Below are 6851 nucleotides of genomic sequence, written 5' to 3' on the forward strand. Positions count from 1 at the left end.
TTTACAGTTCTTGTACAGAACGGCTAAGGCAGAGAGAGAAGGAGGCAGGGCATAACAGCAGAGGGATCTGGAGGAGCTTGGTTATCTGCCTAGGCAGGGATTACACGGCTGCTTGTTGGCACCGACTTCTGAGTTGCACTTTTTTCTGTTGTCTTGGGCCAGCTGACCTCTTAACATCCCCATCAAGTCTATTTTTTTTTTCTCTTTCCCTCCTTTCCAAAGGCATCTGCTGCTTTCCAAATACTTTCTTTAGCCCATTCAAACATTGGTAAAACATGCTAGGCCAACATTCCAGTCCTTTGTGGTGGGACATACCTGAAAACATGCTACTTGCTATGTGAATGGCAGAGGAGGAAGAGACCTCTGAAAGCTGCTGTGTGAAGACTGATCAATGGGGCAAGGCCAGGCACCACTCCGGAGACAGGATGGAACTTCAGCAGAGCAACCGCTGCCCCAGCAGAACAGCAAAACGTGAAACTTCAGGTTGTACTTTGAGGGAAACCTGCGAGGCTCTGCACAGACATCCCGCGAATGACAATATTACTCCAGCAGACTTAAAGGGCACACCAGTGACTGGCAGCGAGTCCTGAGTGTATGGGAAAGGCGGCCGCGCAGAGGAGGGGGCAAGGGATGCCGGCTGGAAGAATTCCTCCTTTCAGAGAACAAGTGGCGCTTTCACAGCCATGGCACACGCTATGCAGATTACATCAGGTCCATTTGCCTGCTTTAATTATTTTTTAAAAAAACAAAAGCATGAAAATTTTCAGTTCTAAATTTGAATTTTCAAGAGTAAAAGCATAAATAATAAAGGCATTGTGAAGCTGGCAACAGGAGCTGGTGGAGAGCGATAGCACTGGTTCTTAGAAAACCTGGAACAGTAGCATGCTGTTCCCTTGGTATTAATGAATACTTGTGTGAGACATACAAAAAGCCAGTATTTAAAGTATATTCTACAGTGCTTTATGCAGGAGAATCAGTAGTATTATAGCTACTAATACATTACTATAGCTAGATACTACAAGAAATACGATACATTTGCAAGTGGCATATTCAGAAGAGATTGTGGAAGCTAAAAATATATACTGGGGCCATTTCAGAAGAGCAGCTATTTACACTTCTAACACTTTAAAAACATGCCATTTTTTGTTGACATTTATGCAATTAACACAAGTATCTAAAGCATGTGAGTGACAGATTTAGCTACCTAAACGTGCGGTAGGGATGCCAGGTTTAGGAACACCATCCAAGCCAGACCTTCGCTTTCAGTCTGCTACAATAACACAACTCTTCGTCTTAGCCAGGCGCGTGCCAATACACTGCCAGAGCGTCATCCCTTCTCCCGAAGGATGCAGATGGTTCAGTTGTTGGTCTCACCACCTACTGCCCATAGGCTCCAGAATTTCACCCCTACAAACCTTGCCACAGCAGCTTTTGCTGCTGCAAAAAGCCAAGTGCTCGGAAAGTCAAGTAAAAACAAAACAAAACAAAAATACAAAAAACAGAAAAGTTGAATTGTTTTGAAATATTCAGTATAAAGCAGTGGAGCAGCACCTGCTTGAATCTGCATGCAGAGTTCAGTGAGCTCTAAGAAATCCCTGGATTTCAGTGCAGTGGGCTGCACACAAGGGGTGCTTTGTGCCGTTGCCCCTCCAGCCCCATCAGGGCTCTCCGTGTTGAGGGGTACAGCTGCTGCTCCTGGGGCAGGCACAGTGAGAGGCGAGGAGAAGCAGCCAGCCTCCTCCCGCTGTCCGATCTGCCCCACAAGCCACCAATTAGACTGCTCTGAACTACAGCGCTCAGTTCAAAAGGCTGCTAATTGTATTTTAATGACAATTTAAATGATACTGCTGATCATTTCAGAAACATCCAGATCACTAATTACTAGTAGTCTATGCGGTGCTTTAAGCACCCAAAGCACTGTAAAAACATGAAATAACGTTATTAACATTCACAATGGCCTTCAGCGCCTTCCCAGCTTCCAAAACCATGGCTTCTTGCTCCTCACCCCAGCCTCTGCCCTGCCTGCTCCCAGCCGTGATCTGCCTGCCACACTCCCGTGGATGTTTTAGAGTATCCTGGAAATAAATAAGGAGCAGAGATTAAAAATTATTTGTATTCATTAACCAAAATTCTACACATATTAATAAAATATGATAGTAACAACTTTTAACTAAACTTCTCAGGACATCCCTGCTGCACAACATTTTACCTTAAATGCAAGCTTGATTGAAGTGGATCTCAGACAAAACTCGGTCAGGATCCTGAAACAAGCTTGCCATAAACGCCAGTAGCAATCAGTAAGCGCATCTGCTCGCAGCAGGCATCGTTTCTTTCCCAGCCTGCGTGGCCGTGCACCCGTGTGGAGCAGGTGGTGGTATGGAGGGAACCCGTGGGTCACCCAGATTTTGGTTTCCAAGGCTGGTGAGTTGGCAGTGCTGTGCTCCTCTTGGAATGTTTGCTGGTATTTTGTACAAGATGCCCATAGTTTGTTGAGGAATCCATTCTCCAGAAAAAATATTTAGAGTGCAAGTCACAGTTTTCCCCTTCAGAAATTCAGCCAAAACGCACTGAATCTACTAACCGCTGACAACATAGTGGTGGTCAAGATGTTTATACATAAAACAGTCTATCAAGTGAGAAGACAGTACACATCTTGCCCCTGTAATAGATCTGGTAATGAAATAGAAAAGTTAGCTAAGCTCTTTTCTAAAATACATACTTTTAGTTTTTTATTTGAGCTCTAGAATATAAAATACATGCTTTTAGTTTTTTATTTGAGCTCTAGAATATAGGTTAACTGTAGCGTAAGGGATTTTAAATGCAAAGTCTAAGCCGTTTGAATTTTGAAGAGACTTTTACTGATGCAGGAAAAAAAGGAGGCTTTTTCCTCACTGGAAAATAAAACACATGTAAATAAATACTAATGCCTTTTTTTTTTTGGTGAAGATTTATGTGAGATTAATCCCTTTACAGTCCTGGAGTGTATTAGGTTTCACTAATCTACCCTCAGATTTATGCGAGACTGCAGGCACAGGCAGAGAGCGAGAAGCGAGCTCTGCTCAGCCACCAGGCACACTGCAAGGAGAGGAGATAATATGGGTACACACTGCACCTGAAGCCAGAGATTTTTCTGCCTGCAGTTGCATGAGCACCTGCTTGTGTGAACGAGCCCCTGACACTTCTTTAAAGGAGACGTTCACTTATGTGGCTAGGGTGGCTGGTCACAAAACAACGAGATACGCACATGGAAACAATTTTACATGTGATTTTCAAGACACCTTTTTTGCAGCCATTTGACCTGGGAGTTTTGCTTCCCATGCAAATGATCTGTCTGGCTCGCTCGGGCAGTACTGTTAGCACGTTATTTGGGTTCCTCTCACTTTTCCCAAGGCTGTGCAACCATGGTGTCTTTGAAAATGAAAGTCTTGCACTTTCTTACTCATTGCTGTTTTTTTTTTCCTTCCCTTTTTACCACATGTTGATGGTGTTTGAAACCAAGTAGATAAGCAAATAATTCCTGCCTTTTCTGTTTCAGAAAATGCTCGCCTGAGCTGCCAGCGTGCTCTTAGACCCCACAGCCTGTGCAGAATAGAAGAGCTGTGCAGATGCCAGGTAAGTGCTAGTCTGGCAAGAGGTAATGTTTAAACATATATATATATATACACCCAGATTTTTTTAATTAAAGATTTTTTCATTTGGTTTTCATTCTTTTCAGAAAGGTCTGAGATATTTGTGTCTTAGCTTTTCAGCCTGACAGAACAAATATCGATTTACTCGGATTATTTTCTCATAATTTATTCTTTTAAAGATGTTTCACTTGATGTTTACCCTGTGATTTCCTCAACTTCAATGTAAGTCAGAAAAGCAATTAAAATTTAGAGAATGAAATATTTTCAGAGATGAAGAGAGTTGATCAAAAACAGCTTGTCACTTGATGACAGAAAACCTTACTTTTGAAAGTCGTACAAACACGCAACCTGGCCTGCGTTCAATGTCTTGCCTGCCATAAAACTGAAAACATTAATTAGCATAAATTTGTAGTCTAGTTCTGAAAAAAAAGCAAAAAAAAAAAAAAGAAAATACAACATGGTTCTCAGTAACGAGAGCATTTTTATTTTCCAGAAGAAGCCAGTTCAATTCTCCGGCTGCTCACCGCACATAGAGCAACTTTTGATCTCCCCCCCACATAACACAGCACGGGAGAGTGTCTCTTTAAATTCATTTATAAAACCATTCGGGGCTGTGGGTGTCTTTGATGTGCTCCTCTCCACGAAGCTCAGCGGAGGAGAGCAGGTCTCTTAGCAACGCGCGCGGGGAGGGATGGGTGGTCCAGCGTGGCCAGGGCTGACCCCGGCGGCACACGGGCGGGCTGGCACCACTTGCCCACAGCCGAGAAGCGCGCGCACATAAAACTGTTTGCAGAACTCGGTAGTCACACTTCCTACCCCCAGCTTCTGGGCTATTAATAGTAACCTCGCAGCCGAATCAGAAAATAAGGCATGGGATGGGCAACACGCGCTGAAATAGCTTCAGGACTGGGTTGCAGTGGAAGGGAGGCTGAAGTTTTATTTTTAAACCAGTTAAGCATATTTTAAATTGAAGTAGCATTGTCAAGACTAATCATAACTCATCTCATACCGCAGTGTTCCTCTGAACGCTTCAAATAAATTTCTTATGGAGTCTCACTCTGGTTTGCAGCTGGGTGGTTTCAGTGTCACTGGACCGACCGACTCAGTGAGGGTCACTTGCCTACCTGGTGGTAAGGAAAAGCCCCGATCTGTCTAAATGGTTACCAGGCTATGGTAACTAGGTAACATCTTAGTAACTTTGAAAAAAATATCCATTAGGAGAGTAACTTTGCACTGAGGTAGATGAGCAGTGCTCAGCCAGCCTGCTCTGTTCCTGCAGCCGTATGACAACAGCATCCTGCAGAGCCATGGTGTCAACACCTCACCCCAGCCATCACTTCTGAGCAGGGCTGTCCCAGAGCAGCCCTCATTTTCCTTTTTCTTTTTTACCAAAACTCAAACATCAAACCCCAGAGTTTGGCATGGCTGCATAGCATCCTTACTGCACGTGGTTCCCAATATGTTCTTAGGCCGCTGTGCCCACATGGCAAGAGCTGCATGGGGAGTCGAAACCTGGCACCTGTGCGATGTGATGCTTTGGCCAAGGTGAGCATCCTGAGCCCAGGCAGCCACGTCACTGTCCGGTCCCCGCTGCACCACACTCCTGAGAGCCATGCTGCCTGTGGAAAAGAAGAGTGCTGCACAACCCTGCACAAATTTGGGCACGTGGAAGAACTGCAGAATCAGTCTGCGTCGCCCACTTCAACGTGTTTCATCTCACAGTGGTGAAAAATATCTCAGAATCAAAGGTAAATTGTTATGCCTAGATCTTATACTAATGACCTTAAAAATTATTCAAAATTTTCTTGATTTTTATGCCACTTCCATGTCCGAACCACCTGTAACAGATTACTGTACAGTTAAAAGAACCCCCTAAATTGTACACAATTCTCCCAGAGCTCTCTCCAGGCAATTCTCGAATTCTGCAGTAAAACTGCAGATTATTGCAGCAAATGCCTACCTCCATCCATGGACTAGAAACTTATCTAAACTGGCATCTGTTGTCTAGTTTCTAATATGTTTGTAATTGCTGGAATATACATGTTTGAACTCTGAAGTAAGACTTGTTTTTATCTAATAACAGAAATGGTAAATGACAGCCTGGAGCTCATTAAAATAAGTTTCTTAGAATAATGTACCCAAGAACCTGTGTATTAAGTAACAAGATAACTTTTATGACCCATATATAGAAAAAAAGTACAGGGTAAAGAGTAAAATCCTGTCTCAAGTGAGATCAGTAGGAATTCACTAGTTGCTGCAAGGGCACCTGAACTCTACCCAGGCTCTGAGAGTGTGCTCTTTATATGGGCACATGCTTACGTAACATGGTTCTTTGGCAAAATTTAATTAAAGAGAAAAATGTAAAGCACTTAGCATTAAGTGGTCCAAGTTTGTTAACATACACTATTTAGAATGAAACCTAAATTAGCAGCAAATAATGCTAGCTCAACTGTGACCATCTCAATGAAAATTACTTTATGAAAAACGTTTGTAGACTACCTGCATTTTTGCTTTTAACCAATATTTTCTATATAGTTTAATTTTTAAGAGCCAAACAAATGTAGAAGCTTTATTTGAAATGTTGCAAGCTGAAGCAAACTCCATTGACTTGACTTTATCTTAGCTCTCCATTATACCAGGGTCAACAATTCTTTTCTGTAGCTTAATACTGAATAAGTATTTTTGCTGACTGCTGAAATCAAGTGGGAGGAGGAGTCTGGCAACAGAAGAACGCTTCTACTCGTGCTTGTATTTACAGTAGCAGTTCATATACTTAGTGGTTTTTATTTTTAGGCAGGAGAAATATATAATATCCACAAGGCTAAGATTATCATGCCTGAAGATTCTTGTTATAAAAAAGTTCTGAGATTCCTCTAACAGAGGCAGAACATCTCCAGCTTCTCAAATAAGTGACCAAACTTTCTGAGGCACATAGTTTTGAGGCATGTGTCTTGGACTGTGCTAACTTAGAAACATGTGCAATTAACATAGCTTTCTCCTTATGGCATTCAAGTTACCAGATGAGGATGATACATAAAAAAACATGCAGATAAGGCATCATTTGCCCAAACATGTCATCAGAAACTGCCTTTCTGAAAATATGTCTCTGGCAGAATGAAAACACAGATATGTGATACGTCGCTGTTTCAGAGCAATCATAATATCACTATGATGCAGACTGCCTTCCTTAGCTCAGTACTGAGGCTAATCTGAATTCTCAGA

At 42.5% G+C, this 6851-nt stretch overlaps 1 long non-coding RNA gene across 1 annotated transcript; it reads left to right on the plus strand.

The window, feature by feature from the left end:
* The first annotated feature begins 3534 nt into the window (after positions 1–3534).
* On the plus strand, positions 3535–6114 carry LOC125182515 (uncharacterized). The gene is made up of 2 exons (XR_007162472.2): positions 3535–3612; positions 4123–6114. It is a non-coding gene; the product is annotated as an uncharacterized lncRNA (long non-coding RNA).
* The last annotated feature ends 737 nt before the right edge of the window (positions 6115–6851 follow it).

This window comes from Anser cygnoides, chromosome 10 (assembly GCF_040182565.1).
Source record: "Anser cygnoides isolate HZ-2024a breed goose chromosome 10, Taihu_goose_T2T_genome, whole genome shotgun sequence".
In the NCBI taxonomy this organism is placed as follows: domain Eukaryota; kingdom Metazoa; phylum Chordata; class Aves; order Anseriformes; family Anatidae; genus Anser; species Anser cygnoides.